We start from the raw sequence: 26,085 nt of genomic DNA, 5'->3' as shown, positions 1-26,085 counted from the left end.
GGACAGGTCATGTAGCCAGGATGGAAGAAAGTAGAAACGCTTTCAAAGTCTTAACTGGAAGACCAACCTGAAATGACCATTAGGAAGACCTAGTCGCAGATGGGAGGACAATATTAAAATGGATCTCGCAGAAACAGGAATACAAAGTAAAAACTGGATCCAATTGGCTATGGATAGAAGTCAGTGGAAAGCTTTTCTGAACGCGGCGTTGAACCTCCGGATTCCATAGGCCAAAGAGTTAGTTAGTTTGAAACTAAAAGATTTGTTCCCAGAAACAAAAGGCTTCATGCAACGATTAAAAGACCAGGCAATAAATACAACACACTACACGAAACACTTCTTGGTAAACATTGCAATACAAGATAACAAATGCAAAAGATGTCAAATACGTTAAGAAACACTACAAGGTATCACAAGTAGATGCTTAATAATAACACAAACCGAATGCAGAGAAGGACACGATAAAGAGGCAAAAATCATACATCAAGAGATAGCAATGAGAGAAAAATGATAATAGAAGAAATTTCGTACTATAAATACCAACCGGAAGCCATATTAGAAACAAACGGGTCACAAAGAATACTATCTGATAAATAAGTGCATCACAACGAGCCAAACATCACAGTAATAAGCAAAGAGAAAGGAGAGGTACGTCCAATAGACATCGCAATATCAAACAAAAGAAATCTGCAGAAAACAGAGAAAAAGTATTTTTAAAAAATAGAAACAGCTGAACAAAAATATAAAAGAATAATGGAAGATCAAAAATGTGAGAATAACGTCAGTACTAATATCAGAGTGGTTTGTAAGATGTCGGAAATGCACTTGAGACAAATCAAATTAAGTAAATAAAAAATAAATAAAAGAAAGAAAGAAATTACAGAAGAGATCAATTCTAAGAAACTTCATGCAAACCCCAGAGAAACGGGAAAAAAAGAGGAAAATCAATATGCTTGAAAGATCCGTATATAGCTATATTGCTATATCGCTGAGATAAGGAGTGGAGAGAATGTGTAATAATAATAATAATAATAATAATAATAATAAAATCAGTTTATCCTCTTTTAGGATACTCCAGAGCAATACAATAACCAATTATAGAAAATAGCGAATAATAATGAAATGAAATGGCATTTTTCATTTTAACGTCCCACGTACGTCCTTTAGGGTGACGTTGATTATGATAAGGGATTGATGACGGAATAATTTGTAGAATGAGAATGTGGGAGAAACTGAAGAAACCTGAGAAAACCCAGAACATGATGTTGTGCAGCGCAAACTTACTTGGGCGGGAATTAAATCAGGGATCTAATGCAATAGAGATAATCTCTCTACTAGTGAGCCCCTGTGCTCCTCATGCATAATATTGAATATCTAAAGTGTTTTAAATAGTATCGTTTACATGTTTTAAGTTCTTCTAAACATTCATTTTTTTTATTTCTCCCATTCTTTTACACTCTCTAAGAATGTAACCATACATTCACAGAATCATTTCTCCTAGCCCGGTGGAGTCGTTCTTATATTACAAGATTATTTAGTTAGAACCACATAGAAATTAAATTGCATTTTATTTTTTATTTTTTCAAATACCTTCTGGAAACTGATGAAGATTGTTGTATTATCTCTTCACAATGTAGTTGCTTCAGACTGAAAAGATGCTCGAAAATAATAATCGTAGTCATCTTCTAAAATCACAAAAGTTTCCGTGAGCTTATTAATAGTAGTCACATTGCGAGGCATAAAGAGAAAATAAAATCTGATTAAACAAAATATCAACGCAAAGCTTAAATGCAAGAGAAAGGTGTGAGAAAAAATAAAGCAGTGGCACCGGCTAGGATCATTTTGTTGTGTTGAGGCCAATATTAGCGGCATTGCAACAGAATTTTATTTTATTTTTTCACTCTCTTAGACATTCGTTTACGAAATTGATCGGGTAGACTGATAATGTCAATAATTTTGCGTGACCAGTCGATGCATTTCTTGTTTTCAATATGCAGGACTTACAGTAGAAGGAAATTATTAACTTTTTAATGCTTTCTGACCAAAGATGGCGCTATGAGTCGATGCAAAATTAAGAGCAAGGCGTTATGTTGACACTTAGTCATGTCTGGGAGAGGTAGGCGTTTCCTGTTGATGGTTGCGACGCATTTCTCATTTCTTGGCGTAAGGAGAAACTCTTCGTCCTAAGGAGTGAAGAGCACCCCACATTATTGTTAGTTGTTAAGTTGTGATTCCCTGTGATTTGAGCTCTGAGTCGTAAGTTTTTGCATTCAATGTACAGTAGATATATTGGAAGTATTTATACATTTTTAGTTTTGTATAATTAATTTTTATTTAGCCATAAGTTGACCTTAATCTAAAAGTAATGATGAAACCTTTAAATACAACTGGTAACGATATATTGTCCGTTTCAATTGTATATCTCATGCACTTCATTCACAAACGATTGATGAAGTAACAAAGCACCACGTGTTAAAATTCGTTTATTTAAACAACTAAGACTTATTTATAAAATGTAATTAAAACTATGTGTGCAAAAAGTCATTTCAAAAAGTGCAAATTTCATGGCAGTGTTCCCTTGATATGTCAGAAAATATGCAACCAATTATATAATGACTATTTTAGAATTACAGTTCGAAATCAAAATTATTCGTTTTCTATTTATCCCTTGTAACATAAAATGGTGGTCATATTTATGTCGTGTAAGTCCCCGTAAGCCTCTACGGAAAGGGAAATATCTCCGACTGGGATTATGTATAAGGAGGTAAGATAATATGGTACAAAAGTAAATTTTAATTTTAACACTACAATTAAGGCAAGAAGCTTTAAACAAATTGAGATGTCTGTACACAAAAATTAGCAATTAGATAAATTCTCTTTCTTTAGATCGTAATAGCAAAATCTACCTTTTATATGTATTTCTTCTCTCAAGAACTGTCCCTGAGATAGGGTAAAGAAAGTGCATTCAGTAAGACAGCGATTCAAAGGTGACACAAGCAATAACGCCGAATTGAATGCATCAGTGAATGTGGCATTATATCGTTCAATCATGCCTGGAAGTATGTGTTTCTATAACTTCAACAGATGGCATTAAGGCATGTGGCACTACATCATTTAATCATGCCAGAAAGTACATGATAGCGAAATATTTGCGTACAATATTGTTTCTTTCTGTTTATAAGAGTGAGATCCACCATCGTTCTTGACCATGAGAGACTATCTGAGACGTAAGTATAGATTATTTGATCACGTTTCTAGGTTTGTAGCGTTCTGCTGAATAATTTTATGCTGTATTTCGTATCTAACTATATTGAAATAATTTTATCCTGTATTTGCAATACTACTGCATTACGGATTTTATACATTTAGTTATCTTCTTCTTTCATTTAATTATCCTACATTATTTATGTAATTATCTCCTCCATAGGCGGAGATATGAGCAGGCATGGGACATTGCCCCCAAATTTTGACAAAAAAATAAAAATGCCAACTAAAAGATGGCCGTCTGCCAAGACCTGTCAAAATTTGCGACACTGTACGCTTGTTTTGACAAAAATATCAATTGTGAGAAACATAACATACACCGAAAATGAATTGTCGTCTAGGAAATATTCCACAGTTCCGAAACGAACTAAAAGGAGACAATTCCTAACTTCGAACTTCATTGAATCTATCGCTTTGCTGAATTTTTCGTGTGTTTGAACACTGTTTTCTTTTCGTAACTTTAAAATGAAACAGTTTATAGTAGTTTCTAGTATACTTCGTTTAAAATCTGAAATTTAAAAATCTGAATTTCGAGTTCCATAATTTCTCCACTATACAGAGTGTCACAAAAAGTTCGGGACGGTGGAATATCTCGAGAAATACACGTCGTAATGAAATGCAAAAACACGTGGCAAATATATTTTTAAATTCTATTTCAGGGTGCAACAATGAATTTACCCGGGTGCCCCCTAAGGGGGACGAGGGGCACCTTGAAAAGTGTAAATGGGACTCCTTGTTTTTAGTGTAGTTTTTACATACAAAAATACGTATCTTTTACTGGAAACATTTTTGTGTATTCTTGACAGATAGCACTGTAATCGCGAAAAATCTGTTTTAGTGAGTAACGCAGCAGAAAGATCGGGACAGGAAAATATCTCGAGAAATGCACGTCCGAGCACGAAAAAACAAAACACGTGTCAAATATTTGTTCGCTTTATATTTAACTGTATGCAAATCAATGCTCCTTAGCGCCTCCTAAGGGGGCAGAGGGAGGCAACTTGAAAAGTTTAAATGGGACCCCCCAGTTGTTAGTGCAGATTCAGATGTTACATACAAAAATATGCAACTTTTATCTGCAACATATTTGTTTGTTTGCTCGATAGATGGCACTGTAATAGCAAAACCTCTATTTTATCGAGCAACGCAACAGAAATGTCGGGACAGTGCAATATCTCGAGAAATACGCATCTGGGCACGAAATTAAACACAAATATAAGGGTCTAATATGTTTGATGCCTAAAGATTCTGTGTGTGCAAATGAATGAACTAGGTCAACCCCCAGAGGGGTGGGTGGAGGGGGCACTTGAAAATGTGACATGGGAACCTCCAATTGTTACTCTACACAATGCTGTACACAAAATCGATGTAACTTTTATCGGAAAAGTTGTTTTGTGTTCTTAACTAGTGTTGTAAAAAAAACGGTTTCTTTTCTGTGAAGTTTTTTTTTCAATAAAAAACATCGTTCTTTTTCATTTTTTTTCAAATGTCTGTTTTTTTTTTTTTGTGTGTGGCAACTATTATTTATTGATTTACGTCGCGGATTATTGAAATAATCAACAGAACTTGAGTCGAAGCCCTCGTAACTTACAAACCTTTTGTTTCTTTGCACCTATATACTAGCAAAATTGTGAGATTATTCCTTTCGGCCCTCAGGTCATTTTTGGCGTTTTCCTACATTTCCAGTTAGTGACTTGTTGCTCAAAAACCATTCATTCGATTGATATGGTTAAAACCTTGTCTTTTAGAAAATAGATGTGGCTATTTTTTGGTGTAAGTTGCATTGCAGTGTTGCCAAGGGGTGGGAAATTATTGAGGGAAATGTAGGGGGAAAATTTACAAAAAATCCCTAACCGAATTTCAAAATTCTTTGTATCTAGTACCACTGCTGCTATATGGGTTCAAGTCGCCTAAAAAAATCTTTGGTGTGTTGGCAAGGTACAGTGAAATCCTGAAGTCGCTTGCTTCCATTCCAAGAGGGAAAGAAAAAAATCTGTCATACACATGAAATTTTGACACTTTTTACGCCTCACAAGCAAAAATCAAATATGCCGGGGCTACAGCTTCTCTAATTATCCTATTGAAACTTTTTATGGTGCGTTCTGTAGGGCAAAAAGGAAGCTTTCAGTAAGTGGTACGTTTGTTTCAATGTAGCCAGTAAGAGGGTAATAATAGAGGGAAAAGAAAATTTTCAGAATTCTTCACCTAAAAGCGGGAATTAATTGTTTTGGCTGGAAACACTGCTACCAGACAGACGAAAACTATCTGACAATAGCTCTTAGTACTTCCAAAATATATCCTACAAGTATCATGGCGATATATAACAAAGTAAGCATGAAATTTAAACAAAATTCTCATTCTACCTCAGAAATTCACCATTTTCTTACCATTTACAGAACATGGTCTATTATAAACCTCAACTGTACTTGCCCTAATTATTCTAGTGAAAGTTTTTATGGTGCGCTGTGTAGGCTAAGCATGAGGCTGTTAGACATTTGTACGTTTGTTTCAATGTAGCCAACAAGAAGGAAATAATAGAAACAAAAAAGGAATTTTTTTTTCCAAAATTTGCCCTAAAATCTGGAATTAAAATTTTCTGTAGCTGGCAACACTACTATCAGACACACACAAACTAACTTAAAATAAGCGTTTTTTATCCCTCTAATATATCCTACAAGTATTGTGACGACATCTAATAAAGTAAGCATGTCAATAAAAAATATATCATTCTACCTTTAAAAAAATCAGAGTTTTCCCGATTAGAGAACAAGGTCTACTTTACTTCCCCTAATTGTCCTATTGAAACTTTATATAGTGCGTTGTGTATAGCAAAGACGAGACTTCCAGATACTGGTACGTTTGGTCCGATATTGCCAACAAGAGGGAAATAATAAAGACAAAACAGATAATTTTTCCAAACTTTCCCCCTAAAATCTGGAATTAAAATTTTCTGTAGCTGGTAACACTGCTACACAGACAGACGCAAACTATCTTTAAAAAACATTGGTACACCACTAATATATCCTACAAGTATTGCGACGATATTTAAGGAACAAAACTTCTAATTACCAAAAATATATTACTGTAAACAGAAAAGTAGGGAAAAACTAGAAAAATCAAGGGTTAGAACCTAAATACGAATTTTTCGTGAGTTCCCTAATTACCCCATTGTAACGATCTGTACTTGTGTTTGTTAAGTAAGGACAAATGTTCCATTGGCGTATGTTGACTTGCACTCCGAAGTATAAGTACGGATTTATAAACAAAAATGTCTAATTTTTTTCCCAAAATTTAGGAAAATTTTAATTTCCCTAATTGGCAACACTGCGCGAAGCCCCGTCCAATTGATGTCAACAGTTAGGTATCCATCCGAGGTATCTACCTGTCAAGTATAAAGAGATCTTTCTACAACGAAGGAATCTACAGGGAAAAAAGAAGTAAAAGAAATTCGAAATTACAAAATTCTCGAATTTTTGACTGGGGTGAAATTTGAGAAGGAACTTCGACACCAGAAGAAAAAAATTAATATGATAAACTATAGTCCAACCATATTTTGCAAGAATAATATCCCGATATCTTAATTAGTGTCCACACAGGAGCGGATTAAAAAAGTGACACACCCGTTTGTGCCCCTTTGGCTACCTGGGCCACCGAGTGAGTGTACATTTGATTACATTTTTTGACTACTAACTCGTGTTGTTGTTGTAGTTATAGCCTCGACTAATAATAATATCGTTGTTGTAAACAATAACTTTATAAGGAAAATTTTCTCTCCTTTTTACATCTTAGTTCCAACACTGTTGGTGAGAAATGCAGGGTGTTTCAAAATCAATTTTGGGGTTTTAAGTCTTCGTAGTACTTATTACATTTTGCGTACAATTATAAGCAATGCATCAAGTAAAAGAGCACCTCAAACAGTCTTTGCTACAAGTGTTCAATGTGAGATTCATTTGTCACACGGCATACATCTAGTCGATAGGCGAGAAAAGCCCATAAACTTTCCGCCATATGGCACAAAGCACATTTAATTTAGGGGAGTCTCGTTTCAAGTGTACCATCTCCTGAGGATTTGCTCACAGCCAGATACAAACATTATGAGTGTTCACATTAGCTCTTACGTGAAATGTCGATTTATCACTGAAGACGACACGATCCAGAAAATCTTCATTGTTATGCAGCAATATTTCACTTGCGAAATTGGCACATATACCGTAGTCTGTAGGCTTTAGACCTGTAGCAACTGCAAACGATAAGGACGTAGTTGCAAGCGTTCTTAATATTCTTCACACAGACCGTTGCACTGTACAGATTCAATCTTTGTTAAAACACACAAAAAAAAAAAAAAAAACTTTCTGCTCTCTAGTCTACATCTTTGCTGCTTGCTCTTTCTAACGGCAGACAGAAGAAACAGTGTATGTACATGCGTTCGTTCAAAACGGTTTGAGTTGCTCTTTCATTTGATATAATATTTATAATTGTAAGTTAATTGTAATATATACTACAAAGTTTCAAAACCCTATAATTAATATGGAAACACCCTGCATTACTTCAAACTGTGTCATCCTATATTCATGTCTTTTATATACATGTCATCAGGGCCGGTCCTAGTCAATTTTTCGCCCCATGCAATGGCATAATTTGCCGCCTCCCCCTTTCTCCAGAAAGAACCAATCTTAAAAGTCATGATTTTAAGTATGCTACTCCAGCATGAACAACAAAGGTGAGGGTAAGTGCAGTTGCACTCAGAAAGGCTTAAATACTTACTAAAAATGCAATCCCGTTGTGTCTGTTTTTTTTTCTTTAAATATTAATTTATTATGTTAGTGAAAGATAAAGCAAACACACCTGCAGAGGAAAGATGGTAATCCTTTTTTATAGAATTCAATATCGAGCTTCAATCTCAATGTATCAGTTTGCAATTCCAGTGCAACTAGCTCTTTTATCTTTACTTCTTGATTTCTCTTCAATATCTGTTAACATTAAAAAAAAAAAAAAAAAACTTTTCTATCTTCAATGCTAAGGAACTTGTTTCTGACAAAAACAATACTAGTTGTCATATCAAAACTGTGATAACTTACTAAATGGAACAGATATTCACTACTATTCGAGAACTGAATTCTTGCATTTTGCAACAATCAAGCAATTTGTGCTCGGATTTATTCGACCATTTGCTTTAGCATTGTCACTGTGGCCTTAAACTAATGCAACCTAAAAATAATTTATGATGTAGTATTCAAATAGAAGGTCAGCTTAGTAAATGTAACTACCATAATCATGAAGTCTGTTTCCAACAAGAAATATTTAATTTAAATAATATACTTATGACAGATTTTACCGGACCATCCAAACTAGCCGCTCCACCCAAATGCATATGTTGCATATATGGTAGAGCCGGCTCTGCATATCATATATATCTAGTCGACAGATTATTTATATATGACATTTAGAAAAATACTATTAGGCAAATTAGTATTAGTTTTTACCTTTAGACAAGTTATTTGAATTTTATACTGTTCGTGACATTATTTTCGTACTTATTAAAGGCCTGCTTTCACGAAAAAAAAAAAAAATTCATTTCTACTTTTATTTCTTAGTTGATATTGATGAAAACTGTTGAAACCCGAATTGTTAATAGGTATGGTATTCAAGTAAATTGTAAAATATTTGTAGCGTATCAGTATCTAGTGTTTAATTTATGTTGCAATTTACGGTGATTATACCTATATAAAAAATATTTAATACTTAAATAGACGTAAGATGCATTGCAAATGACTATTTAAGAAAAACGAAATTTAGAAAAAAAAAAAAACGAGAGGCAATATTTTTTTTCTAAAAAACGTACATTTCTGAAAAATACGAACGTTTTTTTTTTATTTACAACACTATTCTTAACAGATGAGAATGTAATATGAAAAAGCTGTTTTATCGAGTAACGCAGTAAATGTACTTTCGAGCAAAATATATAAATAATGTATACCTGCCGAACGTTTATTTGAATTGTTTTATTGCAATTACCGTTACTGCAAGCTGTAATCGTGTAATTATGAGAGTTGAAAATAGGGAATTATGGGGCGTTTGGTCCCTCTGAAGTTTAAATTGCCCGTGATTTTGTTAAATTATCCCTACATGTGAGGACTCATTGTGCAGAATTACATTTTTAATGTAAGTCTCCCCCCCCTGACCCAGTGTTCTGAAACATCGTGCTTCCCTCTCCTTGGAAAAAAAAACCAGCGGGCGCCCATGACTGTAATCGCAACAACTAAATATTTCTGTCAAAGTGCACAAAATTGTTGGAGTTTAAAACGCACGCAATATTTCAAATTGAACGTTGTGCCCCCAAGAATGATCACAACATTAGGCTAAAATAGTTCTCCACAAAACAGAGGCTATAAAATCAAATCAAACAACATAAAATTACCATAATTGCCAAAAGAGTTGTTTTTATATGGAAACAACGTTGGTCATCGACGTGTATGTCAAATAAGTCGTCGAAATAGACCTGTTACGCTCTAAATACAGTACCCACTATTTCAGAGGTACAAAACGGTTGTTCTGTACCCATGAATTTAGCAGGTACATGGTACCCAAGGAGTAGCAGGTACAATGTACCTGTGATTTCTTAGGTACAAATATATCATTTGTACTAAACCACCTAATTTCATGGGTACATGTACAGTCAAAAACAATATTAAGTATGGGTTGGAGCTATCATCTCATATACCTCCAACCTATATTTAATATTGTTTCTGACTATACCTATTATATGAAGCCGCGGTGACTCAGTGGTAGAGCGTTCAACTCTGGTGCATGGGGTACCTGGTTCGACCCTAGCTCTCTCCAAGTGAACTTTGCGGTGGACAAACACCGTGTGCGTGGGTTTCCTTGGGGATTTCCCGTTTCCTCATTCCTCATTCCACCATTTCATTCATTTCTCATCATCACCGTCTTCTTAGCCTAGCGGGCATAACCGAGGAACGTAAAACTCAAAAATTTCATTTCATTTTCTATCTGTTTCCTTGACAAACACAAGGTGACTCAGTCAATACCAGTACATATCTAGATTACAACACTTAACAACATTTGCTATTATAGCTTGTAATCTAAGCATTTCCCAGTCAACATTAAAAGTCACAACCACCCTGATTAACGTAAATGTGGTAAAAATGTGACGGTTCTGCATAAAACTTTCTGGTGAGATAACGTGAGTCTGTTGTCCATTACACAAGTAGAAATATTGGTTTAATCTATTTTTTGAAACTCTTAAATGGAAACAGGGGTCATGTGACGCATCATATTAAGACTAGATTTCAATATAAATTCAAAGGCGAAGTCAGTTTCTCAGTATTTGTATCCTGCTACTTTTCAGCAATGACTTTATAAATAATAATGAAATTAAGAACAATGTAAAATTGGTTACATAAATAGTAATAACGAAACACGCACTTTTTCAATGAACTTCTCACAAAATACTAAAACAAAATGAGGTGGGCTTCTTTTTTCATCTAAGATTATTTTTAGACAAATCCAACATGGCTGCCTCCAAAATAGCTTACAGAACACACTGATAAAAATTTTCCGCACCCACCTAAACCCATTTATATTTATACCTCTTTTACTTCAGAGTATACACTAATCAGGGTGGCTCTAACTTTGACTTACCTTGCACCGTATCATATATGAATATGCCTTGTACTTTGAACATTAGTGACGATAATTGTCATCAAACCTCTAATGATAATAATTGATGTTAAGGGTTTCACTCATTCGGACATCAATGTACTGTGTAATCATTTTTTTTAAATATTTCTAATACACCATAATTAAACACAGAAATTGGAAGCCATGCTTCGCGCAATAGTGTACAAAAGGATAACTTTAAAAAAAAGAAACTTTCAAATAGATCAACCCTATATTTCTCATTATTTTAAACACAAATATTTATTTGATTTGAAATACTTGAATAGATTTTATATTAATGATAAAAGTGCAGACATTCGTCCTACTTGAAGGACGCGCCTCCTGATTAAAAAAAAAAAAATACAGAATTTTTCCTTCCAGAAGAATGTGGACCTCCCATAAGAGTGAATATGGGTGCGATCTTATCCATGAAACATTACCTTTGGAAAGCATCTCATCTTTAGTGAACAAACAATGGGAACTTTTTTCTTTTTCTTTTTCTTTTTTTTTTGTTGTTGTTAAGATTGGATGCCATACAAAACTTAGTCTTCCCTTCTTTTTAGTGATGCTTTCTATGCTGCCACAAATATGCAAAGTCCTCTTAACTGTGGGCATATATTGTAGGACCATTCGGACATTCCCCTGAAGGATGTTTAAGTTACAAGTTTTCTTATTAAAATAATGAAAATACATAAAAATACCATCGACGATATTTTCCATATCAAAGCTTTGCTTTTATCAACCCAAATAAAACAACATATTAGCTGAGCAATGCAATATCTTTCATTAAAATCTAAGCTTTTATTTTTTAATAATAAGTTTTTCTTTGCTCAGCTATTACTTTATTTTACTTAGGGCAAAATGCCACATATTCTTCTTGAAGCCGTGTAATGGGAATGAAGAAAAATACTTCAGTTTGCGCGTGAGTACTCACACCGAATAAAGTATAACAAATTGAATAAAGCAAATCTGGAAGCTAAGTGAAAAAATTCACGAACAACATCGGTCCAGACAGGTTTGTGTGTGGGGGGGAGGAAGGGCTGATAATGCAAATTTGATGTTTTAACAGATTATTGTTCACAATTTTTCTCTGCTACATTATATAATCTTATTAAATAATAAATAAACATCACGAAATCACAGTGCTATTTAAAATATACAATAATTATCTTATCAAGTGTAGCTACATCGAAATTGAAAAGTTGTTTACCTACTGTCGTTATGTAGACGACACGTTAATTCTCTATAAAGAAGACAAACAAATAGAGGTACTCCTTAGAATGCTAAACAATATTAATTTTAAAACAAAGAAAAATATTTTTTATGTTATACTTTGGTACGCTTTATAGTGATAACATGCTACAAAAACTGATAATTTTATTTGGGATAGGCTTGTTCTTGTTAAAACTCTGTATTTTCGGCAGGGTTTGCCCAAGTGGACGCAGCCCAGCCAAAAAAAAACTGCTGGTTTTTTTTCGGGTTTTACTCACCTGCAAAAACCCACCTGGGTTTTGAGCTTCTGATGTGTGTATTAGTCATACAACTAAGCTGACCACATTGAAAGTTTTTTTTTAAGTTTTATTTTTATACGAAATTTAGACTTTTAGGTATACTACAACATTCAATATATACTAATTAACTCTTTTCTAGGACCTTTGTAAAGTACTGAATGAATTTAAAAACTCAGCTTGAGATAATTTTAGAATTAATGGACATAGTTATCCAAAGTAATATATAAATTATACTTATATTTGAAATAAATCAAATGAAGTCTTTGAGTTTTACGTCGCAGGGTTATAGTTTGTGGGCTAAATGAGGCTGTGGTGAGACACGAATGAAATAGTGGGATGAAGAGATTAAAGAGAAACGGGACAACCCCGAGGAAACCCACGCACACGTATTTGTCCTCCACAAAGCCCACTTGGAGAGAGCTGGAATCGAACCAGGGACCTCACGCACCAGAGGTGAACGTTATACCACTGAGTAACCATGGCCCCATTTGAAGTAAAATATGGAATTTTATATTAAAAGTTTCGATGTACACTAAACAAAGTTGCTAATGGTCCCGGCCTCAATTACCGGTGGGGACACTTGATCGAAAAATTGTAAAAGCTTTTCCAGGCCACCCATCTTGAGTGAGGTTTCCTGGGTTTTTCTCATTCACACCAGGCAAATCCCGGGATGGTACTTGACCTACAGGTCACAGGACGCTTCCTTCCTTTCCTTTCCTTGGATAGTGTGATCCCGAGAAACATCATCCCTCATGTTCATAGATGCCGACAGCCCAGAACTCTAAATTCTAACCTAACTTAAATAAAGTTGCATTATCGGAACTGAACCGTCTTGAAATAAGTGCTCGGGAAGTTCTCGTAATTCAATGTACAAAGCATCGGAAGTGAATACTTCAACAATAAAAATATTTATTTTACATTGGAAGATATTTAATTTCATTTAAGACATTATTAAACATTTACTTTAAAACAAAGATATAATTCATATTGTATAAATTAATATATTTCGTATTAATATTATTAGATATTCCTGTGCACTTGCTCTCTTAATCTTTTTTTTAGACTGTACTTTTTATTGAGAAATTGGGAGAATTTTTAAAAAAACATCTTCTAAATGTTCAGCGATTGGATACAATTTCCAGGATTTGGTACTTTGTTGAATGCTTAATTCATTTTGGTTACCAGGTAGCAACAAAGTTAAAGTTGCACTCACGGCTGGTCTAGTGGCTAGCATGGGCACTTTCGGTGTAGCGGGCTCCGGGTTCAATTCACGGCGGGAAGTCTGCAAAAATTTGAATGATTCTGGTGGTTCAGATTTCACCTTAAATTGTAGGTCTACGACCCATACAGACCCGCTGCTGAATAGGGACACTAAACTTCAATAACCAACCAAACAAATTTAATGTTAATAGATAGATTTCCAAGTTAACAGATAGATGCTTCTTATTGCAGCATCTTCAAGAAAACATCTTTCATCGTTGGGACCAAAACTACGAACAGTATGTACTATTAGCTTCATAATGCTTATTTTAATATAGGCCTAAATAATATTGGATTAGATTACAAATTCGGAATGGTGGTTTCAGAATATTTCGCCCGAGACACTTTAAAAACACGAGAAGTGAAAAGAAATATTGCGAAAATATTGGTAACACATTGAGTACGAGCGGATTTAAGACCCCAGGGAATTTCCCCCGAGTCGCCTCCTGAAACCATTTACTGCAAGCTCGGCTTAAGTTGGTTGGGTGTATTAGGAAAAGGGATTCCATTGCCTCCCTCCCTCTGCGTCGTCACTGTCCTATACTCAAACTCTGAACGTGAGAGAAGCACGGAATTCAGTATCTAGAAAACAAAAATAGAAAATCTTGAAGAGGTCTTTATGTAGCAGTAAGTAGAAAATTGTTGCAAATTGTGACAATGACAATCTTGAAATATAAATCACATTTTAACACTTTTACCTCACAGACATTTAGGCATTTCGAAAAAAAAAACGGAAGAATTAAATCCGAGAAAACCCATATGAGCCCACATGGGTTTCTTTTTCAAACCCTGAATTTTGGGCCCTGATTTTAGTAACTTTTGACTTTGGTCGGGCACGATGCTCTTAGCTGTTAAGTTTCTAAAATCCACAAAAAAACATGCCCCAGTTAGAAGTCGAACCTTGAAGTTGGCGCCTGACGCTTCAAAGTGTACGGCTACTGCGGTCTAACTGTGATATAAGACTTCTTTCAGAACTGCAAAAATTGTTTCAAAGTACTTTTAAAATTTCATCTGCAACAGATGTAATCTGTTGGCATTTCAATCAAAATACAATGAATCGTGTGTTGAGCATTCACTGACATAGTAATTAGAACAATTTCTTCAAAAGTGTTGCGTGATTGGAAAACGAAACTGGTACATGTGATTAAGGGTATTGATACAGTAATTACTTAATTTGAAGTTTGCTAAATGTAATAAATGTATACACATACCTTTAATTATTACTGCTATTTAAAGATAGCAATATTTTTTCATTTTAATGGTAAGAGAACATTTACTTGATCTTCAAATATTAAAGTTAATATTAATTAAAACAGGGCAAATTGCTACTATCTATGGCTCATAAAATGTTGGATTACTTATTGAGATCAGAATACAAAGAAACGAAATTAATCAAATTGCGTTGTCCCAAGTCCTTAATAAGTAATGCCCTTCTCTGCCCTACTGCCATATAACCAGATTTTACTAAAATACACGAATATTGCATAATTCGCTCCTCAAAATTCCTTCCTCAATTTTCTATAATTACTGATGATGTTCTTAGAAACATCTGAAACATTGATATTGCGATTTCTAATAAATTTATTTTGAAAATGATAAAATTTGCAAAAGATAAAAATAAGAATACATGGTTAAAATGTCGTACAATACCATTACCTATGTTAAACGAGTTTAAAAAGTCGACACTGGCCTTATTCAAGGCACCATCACAGCATTTGCTTAGTACGAATGAGAGAAACCAGGGAAAGACTTCAATCAGGATAGGCGGTTCCTGAGCGCGAATCCATGATCTGCCAAATACGAAGCCAACGCTCTACTAACTGAGCTACGGTCACTCGGTAACATAAAACAATACTTTAATATAATTACTTCTAACTCTAGTAAGTAGTCAGATACATTTTCTGTTGAATTTGCTGAGTTTAAGCTCTCATTAGGACCCGATCAAGGGTTCATTTGGTATGACACAGGTTTGTTGGTTCTCTTTTGATTTCAGTTTTTCCCTTTTTCTTCGCTGTGCCAATCTTACGAAAATATCCTACGAATAAGCAGAGGAGAGAATTGTTACTTTTACAATAATAAGCTAACTCATAATTATAAATCAAAATAAAAGTTACTGTGCTTTAAAGTTGAAGTAACACATTTGCATTATACTCGCGCTATTTATTCCTATTCCATAGACAGTTACACATTTTCCTTGTAATGGATGTCTACTTTCGGAAAAAGATCTATTTCTTATCACTGCTTTGCATAAAGACGTTAAGGCCAAATAAAATTATTTATATCCGTATGTAATCTAAAGAAATAAACAAATTTATTTAAACAAAAAACGGTTCAAATAAAAAAAACTGGTTTAAACAAAAAAAATAGTTTTTTTTAGGAAAAACGTTCTTGTCAACACTGTATAGCAGACAGACACTGTTATTCAACAAAATATTTTTCACCAGTTGTATCGGGCAATATTAAATGTTAGTAGCGTAAGTTATTTTGAGGTTCCTATAAACATAAATTACACACGGGTAGAATCACAGTACTTACAGACAAATTGTTGAACGGATCAGGAAAGTTCAATGAAGTGATATTGGCTTGTTTGTTTCTTTAGTTTGAGAGACTGTATTTTCTATTTGAGTTTGCGATACTGAGCAAGGAACGCTGAAATTTCGAAGCTACCGTATATTTTACTCTTTTTTCAACTAATTTCAAGCTAGCACCGTTCACGAAAAGGAAAGAGAGCTTGGCAAGCTGTAGGTCCGGTTGCTAAATCTTTCTTTCGATCGTCTTTACGTTAACATTTTTTTTTTTTACTTTTCACGAACTCTTGTGGAATATCAGTTAGGGCCAGGTTATTGTAAGTCCTTTTAGTTTTCGTCGTTACTTTCGTGATGTAAGAATATGAGGTGGGGTATGATGGAGGGAGAACCCTTCCCCCATTATGTTGCGACTGTTATTGTCGCATTTTCATAAAAGTAGGCATTTTCTTTGTGCACATTGGGAATGATCTCTTTGCCATGTACTTGTATACGAACTTCGAGAGATCCGTAGAAGATAGAGAGAGAGAGAGGCGCAACGTTGTGATTGGTGTCTGAGGAAGAAGGGGACATTTATGCTGTATCGAGGACCACACGAAAATCGAAAAAGTACCAAAGTGTACTACTCCTTGGTTACATTACATTACGTTACGTTAGGCTAGGCTAGTTTGTGTTCAGTTACCTTCAAAACAGAGACATGTAAACTTTTACAATTTAGCATAGAAAATTACTATTTGCTTACAAACACGGCGTCCGGATGTATACTACAGTGCAAAAAATCAAACCAACCTATGCTAGGTAGCGGCTAAAATATAGGAATTCTATCTCACTGAGTCAGAGGAAGGCGAAGGTATTGAGGCCGTGCAACTGCGCGGGGTGCATCCGAAGGAAGCAGGCGTGTCAGCGACGATGGGCATGCGAGTAAGTAATGAAACCATGTGGTTACTAGTTTCAATAGCACTACTTCATATTAGTAAAACTCCACTTAAAAAAAAACATTATACCGTACATTTCACACAATTTCAACAACTGACGTTCGTTATTTTTGTATAATTGTATAAAACGCAAACACGATATGTTACAACCTTGACATATACACGCTATTTCCACACTGCCTTTCCCGCCACTAAGTCATAAGTGTATTTCTCTGCCAAATATAGTCCCTTTCGCCAACACATACAGTGTCCCTTAAATCAAACGCAGCCTTCAGCAATCACTTTCTTAACTTTAACTATTCCCTTCGCCTGACTTTCACTCACTCTTCTTCAGAAACCAAAATAAATGATTCAATTCACCCGGTAAATTAAAAAAATGGCCCGACGACACAACACTTACTCCTCTCACATCTTCACTTACTTGCACTTCAAAATACCTTATATTGGATTCTCGAAGTCCTTGAAGAAGTACAAGGTACATAGATTTAGTAAACGTTCTCTTGAACATAAGCACTAGAAGCCATATACAGAGTATATGCAAACAAATGAAGTGCAAGGTGTACGTAAGCATGCGTATAATCAATTTGTAATACTTTTCCTTGCACTCTGGATTCCGTTAATGATTCTTGATTTGTCTACGTACGTGAATGAACCACGGAAAAGTTGCAATACTATTCAGATAAAATCACAAAAATTAGCATGTACTGCATGTTACAACAAAATAGATTAAAATTCATATTTCGTAATCGGCTTAACAATCGAATTGTTTCAAAGCAACTATCGCTTAAATTACTGTTTATCTATGAAATAATATAGTATACATTTTAGACAAGTTAATTCGTTTACAATACCCAAATACAACTATAAATACAGGATATTCCACTTACTCTTATATATGAGCAGTTTGATTGATTTTCCGAATCTTCCCGATCTTCATTCAAATAATGTACACGCAACACTTCAACCGATAACACACAATATGGCGTTTGTTCATGTTGGTATCATGCACCTTCTACTACTGTCATGGGTACATTTTCGGGACGAATTTACTGTACCCATAAATCTTCCCTGTACTCACTAATTCATGGGTAAAAGGCTGTGATGTGGCGTGTACCCACTAAAGTCTTCGGTACATTGAACTTTCATAGGTACATCAGCGAAGTACCTTCTATTTCATGGGTAATTGTGCAAAATTATGGATTCTGTTTTTAGAGTGTAATTGTGTTTGTAGTTGCTGTTTGGTTCCTTCCAGAATAGCCTCGGCATGCCTGCTTCGAGTTAGTTTTGCACGGAAGACACTGCACAACAGTTTTCTTCAGTGCAAAATTAGTGATTTACTCTGTAGTGGCCTGTTACGGCTTAGAGACAGTAGCGAGTATTGTGGAATGAGTGAGAATCGAAATCCTGCCAGAGACTTCTTTATCACGAAGTCTTATTGTGGATCTAATTCGAGATGTTCATTGTGAGCGAATGTCTTGTAAATTAACTGCACTTCAGTGGCGAAGGTAAAGTCAAATTTTGGTGATCTCGAAGTGCTGGACAGATACTAACTACTTGACGACATGGCCACTCTTTCTGAGCACAACAGAATAATTATTTTGATGATGCGCGGATGGGTGATCGCCAAAGATCGTATGCTGTAGTTAGGGCGCTACTTAACCAAATATTTCGCGGTCCAAACGATCCCATTTCAAAGTCAACTCTCGAGCGCACCGTGTGGCGCTTCGAGGAAAAGGGGGAGTGTAAAGAATCGTCGAATTCCTGGGCGACAAATATAATCGACTATGGCCAAAAAAACAGCTTGACGTTGCATTATCCTTCGTTGAAAATAGTCACCTGAACACCCGCAAAGCTGCTCAACATGATATCAGTCGCATGGCTGTCCACAGAACTTTGAAGGCAATCAAGTTCCACCCGTGCAAAATGCATCTGATACTTGATTTAAATGAAGATGACTTCGACCATCGTACGGAATTTTGTGAACAGAAGATGAGGCGCATTGATGACGATCCAAACTTTCTCACTAGAATTTCTTTTTTCAGACGAAGCCACTATCGGATTAACCGATCACGTTAACAGATATAACTGGAGATTTTGGGCTGACAGCGACCCTCATTGGTCGGTTGAAGCACATATCCAATACTCTCAATAATTGAAAGTCTGTGCGGGAGTGATAAGCACCTCCGTAGTTGGACCATTTTTCATTGACGGGAATTTGAATGCTGGGAAGTATGAATATATGCTGCTGAACGACGTACTTCCAGCAATTAGAGACATTGTAGGGAATAACTTAGCCGCCCGAAACGTGGTTTAAGAAAGATGGTGCGGGCCCGCTCTATGGTATAAATGTTAGGCAATTTTTGATTGAGAAATTCCCCCAAAGGTGGATTGGCAGAAGAGGTGAAATTGAGTGGCCAGCTCGTTCTCCTGACTTGTCGCCACTAGAATATTTTCTCTCGGGACATTTGAAGAATCGTGTGTACGAAAGGAAGCCTACCAACTTAGATGAGCTTCGGCAAAGCATTATTGACGAAATTACACTTATTGAATCCAATGTTATTAGGGCTGCTGTAGATGGATTCTATCATCGAATAGGGAATTGTCAAACGATCAAGGTACGCAATTTGAACACTTACTATAATACACTGCTTACTTGCGAATATCGTAGGCACCAACAAGCACCCCGAAGGTGAGGGGCGAGATGATGCATCGACAGAATAGACCAAGGAGGGAATATACAGCTACTCAAAATTGAGTGGCCAGCTCGTTCTCCTGACTTGTCGCCACTAGAATATTTTCTCTCGGGACATTTGAAGAATCGTGTGTACGAAAGGAAGCCTACCAACTTAGATGAGCTTCGGCAAAGCATTATTGACGAAATTACACTTATTGAATCCAATGTTATTAGGGCTGCTGTAGATGGATTCTATCATCGAATAGGGAATTGTCAAACGATCAAGGTACGCAATTTGAACACTTACTATAATACACTGCTTACTTGCGAATATCGTAGGCACCAACAAGCACCCCGAAGGTGAGGGGCGAGATGATGCATCGACAGAATAGACCAAGGAGGGAATATACAGCTACTCAAAATGAAAATGGGGGCCGCGGTGGCTCAGTGGTAGAGCGTTCACCTCTGGTGCTTGGGCTCCCGGGTTCGATCCCAACCCCCGCCAAGTGAACTTTGTGGTGGACAAACACCGTGTGCGTGGGTTTTCTCAGGGTTCTCCCGTTTCCTCCCACTTTCTTCATTCCACCATTTCATTCATTACTCATCATCACCGTCTCCTTTAGCCTAACCGGCATAACCGTGGGACGTAAAACTCAAAGATTTCATTTCATTTTTTCAATGTATATACAGGGGTTGGACGAAAAATTTAAAACCTTTGCAAAAGTGTGAAAATCATACCTAGTATGGTGGGGCCTAGTTTTGCGTCCGAAACAGCTTTTATCCGACGTGGAATGGAACGGACGGATACTGCTCCTGAATTGTGGTGTGTGGAATTTTGTACCATTGTTCCTCCAAAACATGCTCCAGTTCCTTAAGGGATGCTGGTGGAGGGTAATGAGGCCGAACACGCCTTTCTAACTCACACCACAATGGCTCAATGATGTTCAGATCTGGTGATTGTGGGACCCAGGGGAGATGTGATAGCTCCTGGTCATGCTTCTCAAACCATGATTTCACCTTTTTTTGCAGCGTGACAGAGTGCCAAATCATCTTGGTAGATGCCATCACCATCAGGGAACAATATTTGGGCCATGGGTAGAGCCTTGTCCCCCAAAATGACCTCAGACGCCTTAGCATTCATCATTCCATGCAGGGCTATGATGGGACCTGCAGTAAACAACGATATCACTGCCCATACTGTAACAGAACCACCCCATGCTTTACAGTTGGGAGCAAACAGTCTATATCATAGGCCTCCGACGGTGTTCTCCATACGTAAACACGACCGGTTGTTGGAAGCAAGGTGAAGGTCAATTCATCGGACCACATCACGTCTTTCCACTGATCATGAGTCCACTTCTTGTTATCCTTGCACCATTGGATACACCTCTTCACATTTACTGCTGTGACCAGGGGTTTGGCAATAGCGGCAATGCAATGAATTTTCCTTTTATGAAGTTCCCGTCGCACTTTTTTTATGAAACCAGGTTCTGTAGGCCGGAATTGAATTCAGACATAATTTTCATTGCAGTGGTCTACTTTGTAGCTGCTATAATCCGTTTGAATGCCCTCCGGTCCCTATCTGACACGATTGTCTTCGACCACTGTTGTGCTTTGCAGACGTCGTTTGCCCATGAATTGTGTATGCCCTCGTGACATTGGACAGAGTGCCTTTCGATACCCTCACAATGTTCAGCACTGTTGCCACTGAAGCTCCAAACAGACGGGCACCAACGATCATGCCTCTTTGGAAGTCTGTCAGGTCGCCCATTTTACCGCATCACTTTCACACCACGATATTCACAGGTGAACTGGTTACTGCACTGACGGAAGAGGAAGATCCACATGACACATTGAAAACAAAAAGCGATCGGAAACCGCAAAACGTGTTGTAAAGTGGAGGGCCAAACTTAAGTGTCCTGTATGAAATGTTTAGATTTTTTTGTCTCAACCTCTGTATATACAGACTGTTCCATAATTTGTGTAATTTTCCAGAGCACCAGAAGAAGATAAAGTTTTCCCACTATTAACATGAAATTTGGCATTCTTATTGAAAAATGTCTGAATTTCTCAAATTTTAAAAGTAAACAACAAAAAATCACTGTTTGGCCCCTCTTTTGGGGTCGTAAACACGAAGTTCATTTTCCTTATTAAAGATTCAATGTTAAATTTTGGGGGCAGATTTCTCCAATAACTATTGCTAAGGATTTTGGTACAAATGAGTGTTATTTGATACAAAATGCAATGACACTCTTTCGCAATGCTAATGGAGTCGTCTCAAACATTATTTTGGATAAGACTCTCCCTTTGGAGATGGAATGTGGCGGATGGCGGCGGATGGAATGTTACGGATGGAATGTTACTAAAATCCCAATTTTTAATTTAGGAACGCCAGTAAGCGTAAGATTAATCACAAATGCCATAGAACAGTAGTCTGATGTTCCTTGCATGTGCCAGTAACTTATATGGGCTAATGCCCCCATTCAAAATTCACATTAAAAATTCAGCGTTATTATGTTTTTGCACTGACATATGCGAAAAAAAATATTTGTTTTTGTCAATTAATGTGAAATTTGTTGTTATTGTAGTAGAAAGGTAAGATTTTAAAATCTGGATTGTTATTTTGGTAGCGCATCACCTGAGGGTGGGGGGACAGGGGTCGTAGCATAAGATAGTGGATATTTATGAAAATTCCAAATACCACAGAATTTCTATTCCGATGCTCTCTGAATGTGCCAGTGACTTATATGGGGCTGTAGCCCCTCTTCAAAAACCACATAAAATGACCATAAATGTCCTTAGCAGGGTTATACGGAAATATAATTTTTGATCAAGTAATGTGAAATTTGATGTAATTTAAGTAAAAAGGTATGTGTTCTGAAATATGGAATGTTAGTTTGGTAACACACTGCCTTAGGGAGCATAGGGGGCGTAGCATAAGATGGTGGATCTTTACAAATATCCAAATTTTGTTGTGGAAATGCCAGTGAGGTCAGATTAATCACAAAAGTCAGATTTAATGCTCCGATGCTCCTTACATGTGCCAGTGACCGATATGGGGCTGCCCCCTCCTAAAAATCACATTGAAAATATCAAGGTAAGTATCCATCGCAGCGACATACCGGAAGAAGGTTTTTATTTTTTTAATCAAGCAATCTGAAATTTGGCGCTATCATTGTAAAAAAGGTATAAGTTTTTCAAACCTGGAATGATAATTTATTAATGCACGGCCTTAGGGGGACACCTGGGGCAAAAGCTAAGATGGTGGATCTTTATTATGAATATCCCAATTTTATTCTGAAAATGTCAGTGCGTGTCAGATTAATCACAAATGTCAAATAATTAGTGTTCCGATGCTCGTTGCATGCTCGAGTGATGGATATGAGGAAACAGCCTTTGTCAGCGGTGAACTAGTAATAGATAATAACTCAAGTCTTTTTGTTTCTTCTGTAGATAAGCTTGGAAATCTTGGACTTTTCTAGATGCAAGGTGGACAGTGTGAAAACAATTGCTGCTGAACTGTTTGTATAAACGGTCAATTTGCACGTCGCGCACTTTTAGTCCGAGTTCTTTAACTATACGGGATCTTGTTGCTTTTGCATATTTTTCTGATAAAATATACCATGCAATTATATTAGCATGCTGATCCTGAGTTAAAGGTTCCATGATCGAAAAACACAACAGTATGAATGTGCTGTTAAAATGTAGTGGAAACGACAAGCAATTCACAATCGATTAAGCCAGTCTACCCCCAGATTCACGTCTATGTAATCTGCATTTCCGAAGAAATCGATTTAACCCATGTGTTGATTACAGACATGAACTCCTATTGAACTGTCAACAGGTAAGTGTAAATCGTTGGCGTATTGCGATAAGAAAAGGACTGAAACTGTTGTCAGTGGAGATGAACAAGAAGCTAAGCTAAGAATTAGAGGGTGTTTTACAAAATAAAGGGTTGTTGATATTGTTTGAAAGAAATGTAGAGTAGTACGCCAACGTATGATAAGGACATAGAAGTTGAGTGTTTCAGTGCTTCTTAACACACGTCTTTTAGCCTGCATTCTGAATGGGCCAAAGAAGAGCATGGAAGGAAACAAAGGAGCCTTCATCTGAATGGGCCAAAAGGAGTATGGAAGATAATAAGAGAAGATAGTGTGGTTTTTAAAAGTGATTTTGGGACTGGGTAGAGGGAATGTAAGCCCCAAAATAGCCACTGGCACATGGAAGTAGCTTCTGAGCATTACTTTTATGATATTTCCGATTATTTTGACGCTCATAGCGAATAAAGAGAAGTTTGAACCTTTTCCCCGGCTTTGTTACCCAAGGAGAAGGAGAAACTATAATAAAATTAGAGATGCATGTACGATAGGTGTAAGGGGAGGAATGTTGTATTTTCCAACCAAAACAATAATTAGAGAAAACTGCTTCCCACATTTCACATTAAAACTCAATTAAATTTTGTGTTCACCTCCCTAAAAGAGATCCACACATGAGTAATCTCCTATTGTCGCTTCAGCTTTTTGTCTAAACAAACACTTTTCGACAATAATGCAAAATTTCACATTAATTATGAAAATATTTAGCTTCTGTCAGCAGATCCTTGCGTAAGGACATTCATCATAAATTTCTATCGCTTTTTCAAACGGGGTTGTAGCCCCATATCACTCACTACTACAATGGAAATAGCATTGGATGATTAATTGTGTGCGTCATGAGATTAATTTTACGCTCATCGGCACACCCAAAAAAAAAAAAAAAACTTGGAATTCCAATGCACCACCCCCTGTACTCTGCAGAAACACCAAACTACCACCGCACCCTTGACCGCTGTTACCAAAATAACATTACACAATTGAAAAACTTGCACCTTTTTACTATAATAAAGCCAAATTTCACATTACGTGACAAATAAAAAAAAATGTTTTTCCTGTATGTCCCTGCTACAGAAATAATGGTATTTCTTTTTTTTATTTTGGAAGATGTTGTAGCCCCATATCAATCACTAACACATGCAAGGAGCGTCGGAAATAAATTCTGTGGCATTTGTGATTAATCTGACGCTCACTGGCATTTCCAGAAAAAAATGAAATTTTTGTAAAGTCCCAAATGCTTATGCTATGACCTCTGTGTCCCCTAAGGCAGTGTGTTACTAAACTAACATTCCAGATTTCAGAACGCATATCTTTTTACTACAATTATACCAAATTTCACATTAATTTACCAAAAAATGTATTCCCGTATCTCACTGCTTGAGGATATTTATGGTCATTTTTATGTGATTTTCGTAGTGGGGCTACAGCCCCATATAAGTCACTGGCACATGCAAGGAGAATCGGTATATAAATTATGCGGTACTTGTGATTAGTCTGACGCTTACTGGCATTTCCACAACAAAATTTGGAATTTTTATAAAGATCCACCATCCTACGCTACGCCCTCGGTGCCCCCCTCAGGTAGTGCGTTACCAAAATAACATTCCAGATTTTTAAAACTTACTTTCTTTCTACAATAACAAATTTCACATTAATTCACAAAAAACAAAATAGTTTTTTTAGTATGTCTCTGCAAAAAAATATTTATGTTGAATTTTTAATGTGATATTGGAAGGGGGGCTTTAGCCCAATATCAATCATTAACACATGCAAGGAGCATCCGAAATTAATTCTGCGACATTTGTGATTAATCTGGTGATCACTGGCATTTTCACAACAAAATTTGGAATTTTTATAAAGATCTATCATCTTATGCTACGATCCCGGTGGCCCTCTCAGGTACTGTGATACCAAAATAACATTCCAGATTTCCAAACCTTACCTTTCTACTACAATAACAACAAATTTCACATTAATTGGCAAAAACAAATAACTTTTTTCCCATCAGAATATTAGTTATCTGCCATTTGTGATTAATCTTACGCTTACTGGCGTTCCTAAAATAAAAATTGGGATTTTAGTAACACTCCACCCACTACTTTCTTATGCCCCTTGCCCCTAAAGGGGAAGCCTTACCCAAAATAATGTTTGAGACGACTCCACTAGCATTGCGAATGAGTGTCATTGCATTTTTTATCAAATAACAATCATTTGTACCAAAATCATTACCAATAGTTATTGGAGAAAACTGCCTCCAAAATTTAATATTCAATCTTCCATAAGAAAAATGAACTTTTGTGTACGCCCCCAAAAGAGGGGCTAAACAGTAATTTTCTCTAATTTAATTTTGAAATTTGAAAAATTCAGACA

General features: G+C 36.2%; 1 long non-coding RNA gene across 1 annotated transcript in view; it reads left to right on the top strand.

Annotated features, from left to right (window-relative positions):
- The first annotated feature begins 2,163 nt into the window (after nt 1-2,163).
- Nucleotides 2,164-26,085, top strand: part of LOC145674676 (uncharacterized) — a 98,992-nt gene continuing 75,070 nt past the window's right edge. Inside the window, exon 1 of the long non-coding RNA XR_014129014.1 lies at nt 2,164-2,256. This is a non-coding gene — a long non-coding RNA (uncharacterized LOC145674676). The remainder of the gene's footprint in view (nt 2,257-26,085) is intronic.

Source organism: Thermobia domestica, chromosome 17, assembly GCF_964235325.1.
Source record: "Thermobia domestica chromosome 17, izTheDome1.hap1.1, whole genome shotgun sequence".
Classification (NCBI taxonomy): Eukaryota; Metazoa; Arthropoda; class Insecta; order Zygentoma; family Lepismatidae; genus Thermobia; species Thermobia domestica.
This window is presented reverse-complemented; position numbering and strand designations above follow the sequence as displayed.